Source organism: Amia ocellicauda, chromosome 9, assembly GCF_036373705.1.
Source record: "Amia ocellicauda isolate fAmiCal2 chromosome 9, fAmiCal2.hap1, whole genome shotgun sequence".
NCBI lineage: Eukaryota > Metazoa > Chordata > Actinopteri > Amiiformes > Amiidae > Amia > Amia ocellicauda.
This window is the reverse complement of record NC_089858.1, coordinates 30264107-30281711: the sequence shown is the minus strand read 5'-3', so window position 1 is coordinate 30281711 and position 17605 is coordinate 30264107. Positions and strand designations below refer to the sequence as shown.

Here is a 17605-nt window from a genome sequence, read left to right as displayed (position 1 = left end):
TACTAAACATCCACCAGTGGTAGGAATAGTGCGATCTCGTAGAGGGAGCTCTCAACAACTGAATAGTGGCTACTACCGCGTCTGGAAGCCCTCAGGCAATGAAACGCTTCCACTCAGGGGCCAGGCCCAGAGTTGGAGGAGGCCCAGATTGGGATGCCAAAGCGTGCCCTGCACCTGGGACAACAAGTCCACTCTCACTGGGAGCTGCCAAGGCTCTCTGTGGAGGAGAGCGATCAGTTCTGCAAATCAGAATCTGTAGAACTGTCACTAGTTCTCTTCTGACCTTCTCCAGGACCACCGGGAGAAGGGAAAATGGTGGGAACGCTTAAAGGAGACACATGTGGCCACATGTGGGCTAGCTCGTTGATACCTAGGGTCCTTAGCGCTCTCGGACAGAGAACCATAGTGGGCAGTGTGTGGACACTGAGGAGGCAAAGAGATCCACGTCCACCCTGCCAAACTGGCTCCACAACTACTGTATAACAAGCGGGTGGAGGCACCATTCTGAGACCGGGGGGCCTCCCCGAGAGAGGAGGTCCGCCGCCGTGTTGGACAGGCTTGGGAGTTGAACTGCTCTGATGAACTGGAACTGTGGCTGCACCCACAGAAGCAGACGGCATTCTAGACAGTACAGTCTGCATGACCGGAGACTTCCTTGCCTGTTGATATACACTCACCTAAAGGATTATTAGGAACACCATACTAATACTGTGTTTGACCCCCTTTCGCCTTCAGAACTGCCTTAATTCTACGTGGCATTGATTCAACAAGGTGCTGAAAGCATTCTTTAGAAATGTTGGCCCATATTGATAGGATAGCATCTTGCAGTTGATGGAGATTTGTGGGATGCACATCCAGGGCACGAAGCTCCCGTTCCACCACATCCCAAAGATGCTCTATTGGGTTGAGATCTGGTGACTGTGGGGGCCAGTTTAGTACAGTGAACTCATTGTCATGTTCAAGAAACCAATTTGAAATGATTCGACCTTTGTGACATGGTGCATTATCCTGCTGGAAGTAGCCATCAGAGGATGGGTACATGGTGGTCATAAAGGGATGGACATGGTCAGAAACAATGCTCAGGTAGGCCGTGGCATTTAAACGATGCCCAATTTGCACTAAGCGGCCTAAAGTGTGCCAAGAAAACATCCCCCACACCATTACACCACCACCACCAGCCTGCACAGTGGTAACAAGGCATGATGGATCCATGTTCTCATTCTGTTTACGCCAAATTCTGACTCTACCATCTGAATGTCTCAACAGAAATCGAGACTCATCAGACCAGGCAACATTTTTCCAGTCTTCAACTGTCCAATTTTGGTGAGCTTGTGCAAATTGTAGCCTCTTTTTCCTATTTGTAGTGGAGATGAGTGGTACCCGGTGGGGTCTTGTGCTGTTGTAGCCCATCCGCCTCAAGGTTGTGCGTGTTGTGGCTTCACAAATGCTTTGCTGCATACCTCGGTTGTAACGAGTGGTTATTTCAGTCAAAGTTGCTCTCCTATCAGCTTGAATCAGTCGGCCCATTCTCCTCTGACCTCTAGCATCAACAAGGCATTTTCGCCCACAGGACTGCCGCATACTGGATGTTTTTCCCTTTTCACACCATTCTTTGTAAACCCTAGAAATGGTTGTGCGTGAAAATCCCAGTAACTGAGCAGATTGTGAAATACTCAGACCGGCCCGTCTGGCACCAACAACCATGCCACGCTCAAAATTGCTTAAATCACCTTTCTTTCCCATTCAGACATTCAGTTTGGAGTTCAGGAGATTGTCCTGACCAGGACCTCACCCCTAAATGCATTGAAGCAACTGCCATGTGATTGGTTGGTTAGATAATTGCATTAATGAGAAATTGAACAGGTGTTCCTAATAATCCTTTAGGTGAGTGTATATATTCAGTTTCCAAGAGCAAGGACTTTGTCTTTCTTGAAGCAACTGGGCTAATAATGATATTCAGTGATGCTTTAGTGTTAAAGTCTTAGCCTAATGCTGAAAATAACAATTGAGAATCTTGGATTGTTTGCTCTGTGATGATATTTGGACTAATAAACCATGCACTACTGGGGATCGCTTAGTGCAGGGATAGTGAACCTGTGGCATGCAGAGCCGTATAAGTTGGCACGCCAAGTGAGCGACTATTTAGAAAACCAGGATATTTGGCAGTGATGGCACCCCCCACAAATAATTGAGCAGCGCTAACGTTATTTTCTGAATATTTATGTTTAGGCCGGGTTCTTGTGCAGAGATTTTCGCAGTTATGCACAGAATTGCAGAATCCTCCACTCCCATTGGTGGAGCTGCATAGATCCGCGCAAAACTGCGGAAATCTGCACTTCACGAACGAGATGATAATGTTATGATGACTGTTTATCAGTGGCGGTTAGTGGGGGAATTTTCTGAGGAGGCTTAGGTGTAAATTGAAATTGATCATTAGCTATGACAAAATATTATTAGACTATCACCTTTTTTGTGATAATTAGGCTCCTATATGCAGATAATATATAAAGATCTGATAACTGACAACACATGAGTGAAGCCTAGTTCAGGCATGGCACTCGGGCAGCGCGTCATCTCGCTCATCACTGTGTAGCTGCTCAGCCCAGAGGTTCATGTCCGATAATACTGTTTTATTGTGTGTAGTATTTTACATGTCCGATAAGGCGGCAGTGTAGAAGTCGCACGGATACGTGTCCACTCACCCCCGGTTGCTGTATTATTCTGTGTTGCTGCCACCCTCCACCATCCCCATCTCCCCCGTGGTGTCTGTATGTTGCTATCCATCAGGGGGATTTTTACTCTATTTGCTGCCTGCCTCATTTTCTATGTATGTGCTCGCTAATGCTAGAGGCAGGGAGTGCTTCCTCTATGTACATCGACTCCGTCAAAGTCAAACCTATTTCCATGTCTATGGTATCAATAAATGGTCAAATCATCACGTGAGTGTCTTGACTGAACTTAAATCTTTCCCATCACCAACACTTGTCTAAGTAGGAAATTAAAACAAATCACAGTGTTGTCTACATACTATTATCAATCCAATAAAATAATTTATTAAAGTATGAATGGAGGGCCTCATTCGGTCTAACATTTCTACTCACCTATTTGTAGATGAACTCCATCCTCCGCTCCTTCATTGTCGCAAATTTATAAATGGCCCTGTCATACAAACGTCCACTCAATTTGAGGTCCTTCAGTAATTTGGATTCCATTGATATTTTGGACAAACGGGACAGTCACTCTTCACTTGTAGTGTTTCTTAAGTATGTACAAAGTAATTTTGTAACAAATAATCCACACTAGCGATTACAGCCATGTTGGCTAAAGTGAGGTTATGCCACTCTCTCTCTCCCAACCATGGCAGGCTTGTTTCAAGGTGATAATGAAAGCTAATTGTTTTAGGAATGGGAGATCAATGTTTATTGGTTATTTATGCCTAAGGTGGCACAATTCAATGTGCCTCCCTTCTGCCTTTTTTGAAAGTGTTTTTGATGTTGCAATATTTGAACATCCATTTTGATTGGTCAGTTTAGTAACGAGAGGAGCCATTGTGATTTCAGCCTCCTCTGTGTGCAATACAATCAATGAATGTGGACGTATGATATTGACTGCTATCTTGGAAAATGAAAAGGAAAAAAAAATCTAACTAACTTATATATATATATATATATATATATATATATATATATATATATATATATATATATATATATATATATAGTGGTCGTCGTCATCAAGGTGTGAACAATTTTGTAATAAAGTCAATTTTATTGCTCTACCTACGATCATTTCTGAGTAATTTTTAAGGAGGCTCAGCCTCCCGTGCCTCCTCTGACCAGCCGCCACTGCTGTTTGTGCTGCTATGCGGCACTCTGGCAGCAAAAGGAAGATAACAACTGTAAGTCTGTCCTTTTGTGATTAGTTGTGGTCAGCAATAGATGTGTATGTTGAACAAGCGGGGGAAAGCATTTTGTTATGTATTATGTATCAAATGGAGAAATGGCCACACTCATTCACATTTAACACTCCGACAATTTAAAAACTTAATGAACTTGGCAAAAGAAAGCTGTAAATTCTCAAAAATAAATAAATTATGCCTTTGATTTGTAGAGTATATTTGTGCACACTGCACTGATACCACTGCGTTTTGTTCTCTCTTTAACCATAATTGCCACACAATGTATATTAATCTACCTGTTTTAGTTATTTTACAAAATGTAAAAGCAGTAGATGTTAAGTAAATATACGTCGGCAAAAAATGAAGGTGCATTGGTAATGATTGAGTGCAAGTGCAAACAAAATGGAAAACAATACGGAAGGGTTACTAATGTAGCCAAATCAACAAACTTCTATTGCTTGTATGTAATGGCAGGGCAATGGGAGAATCTGTGGGACTTTGTTTTGGGGGTAGATTGTGATTTTAATGGGATTTTTACAATGTACTTTAGCATTATAATCTTCAAACTTGATGAAATATGATTAATGCATTTTACCACACTGTAGCAATACTGCAACATATAAATTATGTATTCATTGTATGATGCACTTATTCTTTGTTCTTTAATGTTGTAACATGCTTTAACATGGTGTCCCACTATATACAATTAAGATTGATTGATTTAAGTTGAATGAGGATTAAAGATTCCCATTGTCCAAAATAAAAAGGGACATATTCCAAAAATGATGGAGCTAGTGAAGTGCAGTTACTATTACTTTGTATATATGTAAATTGACAATAATCTGTGAGGAAAAATTGAGCCTGCCCATTTATAATATTTTTTGGGAAGATTATGTGCCTCTCTTCATTCAGCTTCATATTCTGCAGCAGACTCCCATTAGCAGACTGGAGCTGCACTTGCTCTCCACACTACAGAGGGATAAGGGGGTGGCTTAAAGGTGTGGGGAGGTTGGCAGTGGATGCAGGTGGGATGGTTCTAAATGTCAATATATATATTAGATTTTTCTGTATTGTGGTTTATTTTGTTGGCATTTTTGATTAATAACTTAATTACAAAAATAATAATAATAATGGTTTTAAAAAATTACCGTTTAGCCCCTGTATAAACTTTTATATGCCTAATTTATCATTGGCACCCTTTGGCACTTAGCAAAGTATACAAACCACACTTTGGGCACTCCATTCAAAAAAGGTTCATCATCCCTGGCTTAGTGGATTTAAATATGCATAATGTTAACCCATGACTGAAACTAGCATGTAAACACAGCCAATAGAGGGCAAACACATTTGTAAGACTTCAGTATATTTTTAAGCATTCTGTGCCTTGGAAACGAATGTATCCACTATGTTAGTTTTCAATAAGTCCCTTTAAAGTCTAGATCTCAACATTGTATAGGACTATTTGGTAAAAAAGAAAATATTAAATTAACTCCAGGTGTTGGAAACATCATCTACAATAACGCTTTTCAATGCTTTTTGAAGAAAATTGTGTCTTTCTTTGCTATTAACTTATATCAAGGGGGGGCTTTTCCTCCTGCATAGGTATGAGTTGTCGTTTCCAGTCCAGGTGTATCCTGCATTAGGTTGAGAGTTCACTACCACCCTGTATTGGTTGAAGCGGTTATTTAAGATAGATGGATATATAAGACTAGAATAAAGGCATTTAATATTGGTAGTTGGTCAATATGCAATGGTTTTTTTACATCATAGTGTTGAATACAAAAATAAAAGGTCCAAAACTACAAGTGGAATCTGACTGCTTTTCTGTGGGTTATACGGGAATTGTGGTGTTTAACTTTAACTTGAACTAACCTGGACGGTATGTCTTCTCATCCTCTTCTTCCGTCTGGTGTTTTCTCGTCAGCTGCTCCACGGTCATGCTGTCAAACGTGCTCCTGGGGTAGCTGAGCTTAATGGTTTTGCCACAGTTATTTCTGAACCGCACCGACTTCACCTCCTCCATGACTGCTCTGTTTCTCCAGCACTCCAGCAACAACTAAAAATGTCTGCGGCCTCTTTCATTTTCCTCTCTTTATTTAGTTGAATCTGACGCAACAAGAAAAGGCAGGAGCTTGAAACGTTTACTTATTTCCCCTCCAGTCCCGTCCACTCTCAGCTACAGCTCTGTAGATCACTGATATTGTTATATACTTTATTATTATTATTATTATTATTATTATTATTATATATATATATATATATATATATATATATATATATATATATATATACTGCTGCACATCCTGGATTACTCCAGTTAAAACACAGCACTGTAAATGGGTAATTGCACGTAAAGTAATGTATTGTAACGGCTAGCGCAATGTCTCTTAACTTGTGTGTCCATTTGTTGTGTTTGACTTGTGCCACAGCTATGTATCTCTCTCTCCTCTCTCCTGCTGTCCCTGCTGTTCGAGTTCCCATTGTCGGGTCTGGACCAATGGCAGCGCAGTCCTCAGAGAGGCCGGGATTGGCCGAACTGAGGCTATAAAAGCCCTTGCCGGGACTGTGTGTTCCTGATAGGGGTGTGCGATACCCCAAAATTTGGGTTCGATCCGATACCAAGTAATACAGAGCAAGAATCGCCGATACTGATACCAATACTGATACTTTTTATTATGAAAAGCGGTACTTTAGTTTAATGTAGAGGAGAACAGTGTGTTATGATTTATGAGGTGAATGCATCATCAATAGGGTAAATCTGAATACATTTTCATGACAACTAAATGATTTGCAATCATTGTAAGGCGAGTGGTAGAATTGAATGAATTGAATAAATGAATGAAGCCAGTTTTTTGTTGTTGTTTGCTTTCCATGGCCAATTACTTAATCACATGCAAGTTAAAATACAGGACAGTTTTTAAAGACAAATAACAAAATTTATATATAATTGGTTTGAATAAACAAAGTGCACACAATTATTTGTGGAGAACAATTAATGTTTTAAAACGTTCAAAACTTTTATAAATAAGAAAAGTTCAAATAACTCAACAAAAGCACAAACTACAGTCTATATTTAATCAGTCTGCTAAAGTAACAGCTAATGATGACCAATTACAGTTAACCAAATGTAACATTAACCAATGAAGATCTGATTTGTGTGAATGATCGGCCTCAGTGTTGTTCATAACTTCTCACTAGGAAGCAAGGAGCTGGTGGATGAGGGCAGGTCCCCATCCACACTCAAGGTCTATTTAGCGTCCATTTCTGCATTTCATGTCTCCATTGATGGTGAGTTGTCTGAGGCTCATTTCCTGGCTTCCCAGTTTCTAAAGGGAGCATGCAAGGCCTTACTATGGGTGGTGTACTGCTACCTGTTGGTTCCTGGTTTCTTCTAATTGTATGTATTATTTATGTATCTTTGGAATGCTTTGCAAATAACTTCTCTTCAAAGATACCATGGACATTCTCTTTGTAATGGGATGCAGTTTAAGTTTCCAAAAAAGTGTTTATATGCATCTGTCTTATATGTCTTACTTACGCCACACTTCAGATTTTATTCAAAATCTCTAAGCATCCACATTAACTCAGTGGGTAAATCTGGCTGTTCTGTATTAGATGAGGATACAATTTTCCATGGCATTCTACTTTTTGTGTGTAGTTTTAATAAAGTATATCACAGGTATTTTGTGACCCTCTGAAATGCACAGATTCCCATCTCCGTGGCCATCTCACTTTAACTGACATTTTTTCTTCTTGATTGTAAGGATTATCTTCTACCACAGATTCTTCAGTACTCAAGGTAACATCCAGCGGAAGCATCAGCAAAGCCATTTTCAGCTTTTTCTTTCCTCCTCTGACATGGAGGACCGTTTAATCCTTTGTATTCTACACTGGCATTTCTGGAAAAAATTAAAAGGGGAGCAAAATACTGTTATTTAAATAACTGTTAATCTAATCTCATTTATATGTTAGCTTGCATTTTTTTTTGCATGTGCTTGAATAATATTTAAATAAACAAAATAGACCAGATCTACAAAAATAATGTATTTGTTTACAATTCTATTAAAAACAAAACACTTTTTAAGTGAAAGTTAAGAACTGACGAGGCTTAAAAAAAAAAAAAAGGAAATTGTCAGGTAAGACTGCCAATGCGCCCTTACCTGTCCCATGTTCTGACAAGGCTTTCCAGCACACACTGGTTACAATAGCTACTGTAACTGGTACAGTATGTAGTTGGGTTAACTTCAGACAACAGTTCACCATTACTAGTGGATATTAACAATTGATATATCTATCTGTGTTATAGGTCGCATATACCTATAACCTACTAATTTCTATGTTTTGGTTAAACATAGTAAAAAATCAAATTTGATTTTATAAATAATAAGAAAACATCTATTTTCATTATTACTGGAACATCTTGATCCTCATCCTTAAAAGATTGAAATAATGAAATAACTTGTTTGTTTTTAAGTTAAGGAAAGAAAATATAAGTTGTTTAAATTTGGAAAATCAGTCGCACTATTTTACTTAGTTACACAACCAGAACTTAACAATCAAATTGAACATAATCAGAATCAAAATCAAATAATTGATTGATTTCATCCAAGGAGGCATCAGGTTGGGCTCATCTAACACAGTGTGTTTCAACACCAAAACTGCTTGATAAGAACAAAATAAAAACATATTTTTTGGAATTGAATTGTTGATTCCTTATTTACATAGGGACTTACATAACAATTACTAGAGGCAAAATCTCAGATCACTCCGTTTTCACCAGTGATTCCTTATGTTACTACAGATTTGGCCAGTACTGCGATTAGAGCCACCATAACTATGAAGGACTATATTAAAAAATTAAACAAATTAATTAAATTTAATTGAAAAAATTGAAAATGAGAATAAATATATAATACATGAATAAATAAATGTTAAAATAAATAATAATTAACAATTTGCAGTCTTAGCTTAGAAGCCTCTGCCTTTAATAGCTCAGTTGTTAGAGCGGAGGACTGTTGCGGCACAACTTTGGCATCCTTAGGTTGCTGGTTCAAATCCTGCTCAATGGAGATCTTTATTTAAGGAAAAACAGGGCAAGGTCTTATCGCCATTGTGTTTAAACACCCTTTCTGTAAGACAGAACAAACAGCAACAACAACAATACAAATCAATCATGTATTCTTCTTTCATTTAAAACGTTGCAGCACATAACAGTTGTAGCTGTTGAAAGTGAACACCAGAGGGAGAAATAGGTGCTTTTCAAATAAGACCCAAGTTGACAAATCTTTTTCTTGAAGAGCAGGGGAAAGGCTCCTCAGCTTGTAGTGCATGAGATATGTAATGCTCAATTTGCACTAACAGTATCCTACTTTAAACATTGGTTTGGAATCAGTCATTTGCACTTGTGTGCAGTAGCATTGTGGCATAACCAGCGTCACATTTTGGCAATTTCATCAACAGCAGACATGCGCAATCCTTTTCAATTCTACCTGCTACATTACACTCACCTTTATGCTTTTAAGTATTACATTCCATGTCAAATTATCCAACCCCTGTAATTATGGAGGACTATCCATGCCACAATTAAAAAGAAATACACAGAGACGAGAATAAATCAATACAAACATAAAGGAATCAAGTCATGTTGAAATCATTTGTGAAATAAATGAAAACATGAACGCTGAAGAAAGTAAATACATGCATGGACATTTGTCTATTAATTTCTGTGTTTATTTCAACATGTACTTATGTATTTGTGTATTTATTTCAAGACTGATGTATTGATTAATTTATATCAACATCTATTCATTGAATCTTTTCTCTATGTATTGATTTGAAATTGTGGAATGATCGTCCACTGTAAGTATTATACACAAGTGTTCTTGCGGGTTTTGCAATCTGATCAAAGTTTAGGTGAATTATGAAAAGAACCAGAGGATGGCTTGAAGCCACCCAGCTGTGGGCAATGGGCCCCAATATATGTCCCAAGGTGAACATCATGCAGGCCTGCTCTGGTTCCATCCCTTCGATAGCTCAGTTGGTAGAGCGGAGGACTGTAGTGGTATAACATAGGCATCCTTAGGTCGCTGGTTCAAATCCGGCTCGAAGGAGGGTTTTTATTATCATTGAGAACTGTCAACATCTTCCCACATTGTGATTCAACATCCCAACTGCTCGAATGGCTCAAAACATGCTACGGGTTCATGGAATACCGGCTTGTCTAAAACAGGGAATCACATAACATTTAGCAGTATCAAGCTCAGATCACTTTGTTCTCCACCAGTGATGATGTATTTATTTATCTAGCTATCTATCAATCAGCTCTTTCTGGCACAGGCAGTTTTGCGTTTAGATCAAAGTATTGGAGAAGTGCAGAAAAAGGCACGGCATAGCTGCATGACATCTAGCTGTGGGCCATAGGATTCGCCATGTCTCGTGTGGAAAACAATTTGCAGTCCTACCTTAGAAACCTCTCCCTTTAATAGCTCAGTTGTTAGAGTGGAGGACTGTTGTGGCACAACTTAGGCATCCTTAGGTTGCTGGTTCAAATCCTGCTCAATGGAGATCTTTATTTAAGGAAAAACAGGGCAAGGTCTTATCGTCATTGTGTTTAAACACCCTTTCTGTAAGACAGAACAAACAGCAACAACAACAATACAAATCAATCATGTATTCTTCTTTCATTTAAAACGTTGCAGCACATAACAGTTGTAGCTGTTGAAAGTGAACACCAGAGGGAGAAATAGGTGCTTTTCAAATAAGACCCAAGTTGACAAATCTTTTTCTTGAAGAGCAGGGGAAAGGCTCCTCAGCTTGTAGTGCATGAGATATGTAATGCTCAATTTGCACTAACAGTATCCTACTTTAAACATTGGTTTGGAATCAGTCATTTGCACTTGTGTGCAGTAGCATTGTGGCATAACCAGCGTCACATTTTGGCAATTTCATCAACAGCAGACATGCGCAATCCTTTTCAATTGTCTGACTTATGCACAGCACCAATGTGTATTTATGTATATTATAGTGGTTTATAAAAACAAAAATAAAATGTTATGATCTGTACCATCATAGCATCATACAACCTCCCCCCCCCCAAAAAAATAAAAAATAAAATAATAATAATAATAATAATAAATAATAATCTAAGATTTAGATTTGGGCAATTTTTAGGAGTCATTCAAGGCAATATACTATTTTGGACAATGCTTTCTTTAACATAAACATTATTTATAACTCTTTTTATTAATTTAAATAAGGTACTGTCTGAAACATAATTAAACATCTTCATGTAAAGTCACATTAAAAAAAAAATCTAAAGAACTGTCAGTAACATTTTAATGTTGACGATCTAACTCCAGCTCCACAAGTCAGGGAACGTGCTTAGTTCTGAAACTGCTTCTGCTCTTCCTCCTTTCTGTAGGCCTCTCTGTGCTGTGTCATTTTTACATTACATTATACACTAAAGGATATACAGAAGTCTGATATTGCTCATACGAAATTACACTATTTAACAGATGGGTTAAAGTTTATTTGCTAACCTTTGTCCACAAAAACACAAGTAGACTGCATTACTTATTGGCTCACAGACCAGATAACTTGCTGGAAGCCTTAATTTGTGCTATAGCAAGTCTATTGTTAAGTAACATTAAGCCATAATAGAAATATATTTTAACTGTTGCGACTTTTGCCATAAATAAAAAAAAAAACTTTTTACACAATAACAAACCCAGGATGACCAAAAGCAGAAGTATGTTATATTTTTTTCAGTTAAAATCTGCTTTGTCGGTATGTTCCTTATATGGAGTTGTTTTTTACAATGTGTGTATAAATATCTGTGAAATTATCTCAAATCTTACACATGCAATGAAATGTTTGTCAACATACCAATTTGTAATTCACATTTTTTTGTTAATTTGTAGACACTTTTTTAAGTTTGCAGACACTTTTCTAAAGTCTGTAGACACTATTTTAAGTTTTCTGGTGTTTTAATTGTAAAGTCATCTTTATTTGTATGTGTTTGCAATTTAGGGCCAACGTAGTACGGACTGTTTATGAATTACCCACTAATTTCTAAAAGTGGATATAAAGTGATTTCTTAGAAAACTCAACAGCCCTATATTTTGATTTAATGTTCTTGCCTGCCAACATTTAAAAAGGCGTGGGAATTCAATTGTATCGCTCGGTAGAGTTAGTAACCTTTACAGAATGTAACCAGGTACAAAGCTTGCGGATTGTTGCCTCCCTAAGCTACTCAAAACAAAAAAGGTTTCCCATCCATTATAATGTTTTGAATAGCAATGCCCGAAGTCTTATAGGACTATTCTGAAGGGTGTGTATGTGCGAGTCATAATGTAGCGGCTATACAAATTATACATACATACATACATACATACATACATACATACATAAACAAAGTAATCAAGACTAAACGCAGTGTATACGTTTGTGGCGTTAGATTTTGCCATTACCGTAGCTAGACGTCTCCAATGGAAAACACGTTTGTTTTATGGTTTTCATATAGTAACGACAGGCTTTTTATGGCTGGCCATCTGGCCATCTGGCCATCACGCCATCACGCCATCAACTCTCTACCCGCGTTCCCCGGGGCACCTTTATTTATTAGTTTGCACCCCGTGACTGTCTCCCCCAATCACGGCCCCCACGTGTTCCCGCGCGGGTCCAACCCCTGACCCCCGGAAGTAACTAAACCCCAAAGTTACATAATCATAACAGGAAGGACACAAACACAAACACATACCCCACATGACCCCCCCAGTCCCAGATAGTTACAATATGCGCAATTAAATGCATAGTGATTTTAGACCTTGTTTGCATCTCAAGGAGGAACTTTCATTAAAAATGGCGGGTAGGTTGAGGGAGGCAGACAGGTATTCAGTGAGACTGTATTTCTGTCTTTCAAAAGGTACAGGGGAATTTCCACATTTCAAAAATGGCGTAAATTACGCCTATGGTGTATCTTATAGAACATTGTAATTTTGCGTTTGTATAACGTTGTACATCGCTATGGATAAATGCTTAATCTAAATTAAAATAATAATAATAATGTGACGCAAAGCAATGGATACCACAGCTATGTGGATTAATGCAGGAACCTTGTTATTGATAAAATTGTTTCTGTAGTAAAAACAGGCCCATTTATTAGAAATGTTACAACACATACGGCTTCTGATATTACATTATAGCAAGCATTGTTTAAAACGTTATTGTTGGTTTTGTACTGACCAATTAGTATTCTCAAAACCGTCCACTGGTTTCACTTCATGTTTTCGGAAACATTAAGAAGGTGTTACACACTTGTATTGTCTATGCATGTAGGCTACAATGTCTGCCCCCACACCCACCTTTCTGTCAGGACTGGAGAGAGGGTGAGTCTTGAAGGAAACTAGAGCAGGGGTGGCGAGCGTCCGGCCTCCGGGCTGTCTTCGGCCCCTGAGGCTGTTTGCTCCGGCGCTAGAGTCCATTTGAAAAAAAAAATCTGTGACAGTCACAACACTAGAAGCGCCGAGTTTATGTAATAAACATCTCTACTGCGTTTTAACTCCATACACAGAAAAATAAATAAGTTATAAACACATTTACCTAGAATAGCCAAAATCGGGATATTTTCACCGGTCATTTAAATACATAATAACTCAAATATAACCCATAATCCTGTCTGCCCTTTACAATAGAGTCAGTCTGGCACTCAGGTGTCCATCTCTACCCGTCTACAGTCTTTCATGTGCGTGAAAAATACAGATTGTAAAGCATTGCAGGTGTTTAACTGCAGACAGATCGAGCGGATACAGTGATGACCCGCAAATAAACATGGATTGGTAATGGAGATTGAAGAGAGCTCGTTTTGGACATGCCGTGTATATGAACATGACTCATTCAGGGGCATCAGTGATACTGGGAATGACAGATCATTTGTGGGTTTGTGCTGTGAAAACACTGCGAGTGAAACGCAGGTCCAGATGGCATCGAGTGCTTTTTTACTCTACTGATCAATACACGATTGCTACTACAGTACAGAGAGCAATAGCGCAGCACATCCACCAAAATAATGATTCACGGACATTATCAGCGGAGGAGCATTTATTGCGATGCTATATATTCGTGGAGTAAAAGTGTTCACCTGGAGAGGGCTGTCACAATGCAGTGTGAGGTACGAGCTCCTGCAGGGAAAGTGCAGAAACTGTCCTGTTTGGACTGTCCCGAGCTGTCAGGTATGCAGGATAAATATCTAGTAAATTATTGAAATACACTGATTTTATACACTGTAGCTTTGTATGTTGAAAACAAAGTTTACACAGTTTTGCAAATGTTTACTTTATGTACAATTATGTTTTGATAAATGCAATAGTTATTTTTGAACTATAAAATACTGATTTTGATCATTATTCCAATATTTACTTGTTTCAATCTTATTGTATGCCGTTTTGAGCTTTTTGCTAATTGTGGGCTATATAGTTATTTATGTTTTAACAGCAGTGTGTACGTTTAGAAAAAAGTGATTTGTTCTTGCAATAAAATGTAAGTTTCATCTGTATTAATGTTTTGATGCAGGTGTATTAATTAAGGTTGTGGCCCGTGAATACTTTTGTGAACACTCGAATGGCCCTTGATAGGAAAAAGATTCCCCACCCCTGATTTAGATCCTCACATAAGCAATGCAGTGCCTCCTTGCTACACCATAAAAGGGTTTTTTGAAAATGTGAAGCATGCCCCACACTGCCCCAGGTGCTGATGCAAGCTGCTGTGCTCAACGGATTCTGATTTAGCTGTGAGTTTAATTCTGTGCTCAGCTGATTATTTATCACTTTGGATTTATTCTCTCCTTTGTATTATTATAATTATCTCGGTACATTTTAACTCACTATAATTAATTGTCATTGTTTGATAAAACACGGTATAGTGAAAGTATAATGTCTGCAACACAATATCCTAGATTACTAAAAACAAACTGGAGTTAAAAATTTGTCTTGTGTTTGATGCATACAAATAAGATAGGGAAACATACATGAGTTAGGGTGTTTTTTATTTTTATTATATATATATATATATATATATGACATGTATTTCAGTCCCTCCGCACTAAGAAGCCAATATAAACTGCTATTAAACAATCTGAGATAATAATAACAAGATAGTAAGCCAAAATTATGAGATAGTAAGTCATAATAACTAGATACTAAGTTGAAGTTATGAGATAGTAAGTCATAATTGTGAGATAGCAAATTGACCAAAAAAAAAAAAGGGCGCTTTTTTTATTTTTTGTGGCGGTAGTGGGCTTCCATAGATTTCAGTGTGGTGAGAAATGGTCCGGGGGGAAATATTTATTGAATTAATAAACTTTGACTTGCTTGCTGATTTTGATGCTGAAAAATGTTTCTCAGAACTGGTGCCAGCTCAACAGTTCATGAAGGATATGGATATGTTCCTTGAAATGCTTCCAGCTGCAGAGAAGACGGCCCTGCTGTTCCAACTGTCCTACCTGTGTCTTGCCACTCACCCTGAGCTGGAAAAGAAACTGACTCAAAGCCACTGAGAGTCAGCAGCTGTTCGCCTCCTCTGAAGTTCTGCTTCTACAGGTGTGTGCGTGTGTGTGTGTGTGTGAGAGAGAGAGAGAGAGAGAAATAAATTGTGCTGCAGTTCCGAGGTAGAGACACTGACTATTCATAGTATAAAGAATGTTAAAGAATTCTAGTGAAGTAACCCTTTTGGACCAAACTATCTGCCACATTGAAGAACTCCGGGTTAAGTGATTAATCACTTCTACCTCTAATCAGCAATCATAGGATTCATTCATGCCCCTTAGGGTTAGTGTTAAACACTAATTTTCTGTCATGGTGTATGGACCATTGACCAGCCCCTGGCCAACCCATTTATACAACAATAGGTTATTATCAAGGGGGTAGGCATCCTAGGCAATTGCCTGGGGCCCCGGGCTGAGGGGGGGCCCCCAAATGTGATCCCCCCCACTCTCATGGAAGAAAACTGTGCCGCACCGCCCATTACCTAATGGGAAGAGCCTTCTGACCTGCCAATAATTGAAGGCATGTACCAAAGCTGCCCAATAGGGTCCCCGCCATCTGTGAAAAGTCTCCTCCTGACTGCAGCTCCCTGCCATTTCTTCATCAGGAAGGTCGTCTGGCTGAGCGACCCCTGAAGAGTAATAGCTGTCTTTCTTTTTCAGGGAACCGGGGTTATGATTATAACCTATTGTTACCTTTCAAATCGAAAGACAGCTAATACCTAATGGGAAGATTATACCAGAGCTGTCATGAGTCCTGACACCTGACTAAGCTTAAACCCATAATGACAAGGATAGCAGAGCTTCACGGCGCCTGAGGGCTAGCAGTTTGAAGTACCTGGGTGCCTAAACCTGGACGCAGCCGGTCCGCCACGTTGAGGCGGTAGAACCTTGCGAAGGTCTGTTGACCGGACCAGGTTGCAGCATTACACAGTTCTTGCAGTGTGGCACTGTGAAAAAGAGCCCACGACGTGGCTTGTCCCCTCATTGAGTGCGCTGAGATGTTCAGGCATGGGAACATTAGCAGTCTCATAGGTGAGCTGGATTGCATGCACCACCCAGTGTGCCACTCGCTGTTTTAAAACCGCCCACACTCTGGTGGTGGAACCGTAGCAGACAAACAGCTGGTTGGATTTGCGGCTCTGCGCAGTCCTGCGCATATAGCACCTCAAAGCCCGGACAGGGCAGAGTGTGTGTAGTCTGCGGTCCTTATCCGATTCATGAGGAGGGGGATGGAAAGATTCCAGGACAACAGGTTGGTTTATGTGAAAAGCTGACACAACCTTGGGCAGGAAGGCTGGGTTCGTCCTGAGAGTGAATATGTCATTGCTTCCCAAGAAGATCAGAAAGGCTTTATCTACAGACAAGGCATGAATTTCACTGATTCTCCTTGCCGATGTTATCGCTACAAGAAAAGCTACCTTGAGCGAGAGGAAGCGGAGCTCCATTGTGGAGATGGGCTCAATGGGAGCACCGCTCAGTCCCTTCAGCACTAATTCCAAGTCCCAGTCTGGAATTGTGTCCTTTATCAGTGGCCTCAAGCGCCTTGCACCTTTCAGAAACTGAATCGCCAGGAAATGTGCTCCTGAGGAGGCATTGTCAATTTTATCGTGACATTCTGAGATGGCAGCCAGAGAAACTTTCAGTGTGGATGCAGATTTCCCTTCTTGCAGGAAGCATAGGATTGTCAGTATGGGGCACGACACAGGATCCACACTTTTCCTTAGACACCAGTTCTGAAAAACTGACCACTTGTAAGTATATTGGGCCCTGGTGGAGGGGGACCTGGCCGATTGTCGTCCAGTCGTCCAGGTAATTCAGGATCCTTATCCCCTTTGTCCTGAGGGGGGCCAAGGCTGCGTCCATGCACTTCGAAAAAGTGCGGGGAGCCAGTGAGAGGCCGAACAGCAGCACATTGAACTTGTACACCTGGCCTTGGAAGGCGAAGCGCAGGTATTTCTTGTGTGCTGGGAGGTTGGGGACATGGAAGTAGGCATCCCTGAGGTCTATTGACGTGAACCAGTCGCCCGGCCGGACAGACTGGAGGATACGCTGCACAGTCAACATGCGGAAGGGTCTTTTCTTAAGAAACCCCTCAGATCGAGAATGGGCCTGAAGCCTCCTTCCTTCTTTGGCAACAGGAAGTACCCCGAGTAGAAACCAGGTCGAGA

At 39.7% G+C, this 17605-nt stretch overlaps 1 non-coding gene across 1 annotated transcript; it reads left to right on the top strand.

Moving 5' to 3' along the window:
- Positions 1-9920: 9920 nt before the first annotated feature.
- trnay-gua (transfer RNA tyrosine (anticodon GUA)) lies at positions 9921-10008 on the top strand. Its single transcript is given in 2 exon segments — positions 9921-9957; positions 9973-10008. It is a non-coding gene; the product is annotated as a tRNA-Tyr (tRNA).
- Positions 10009-17605: the final 7597 nt, after the last annotated feature.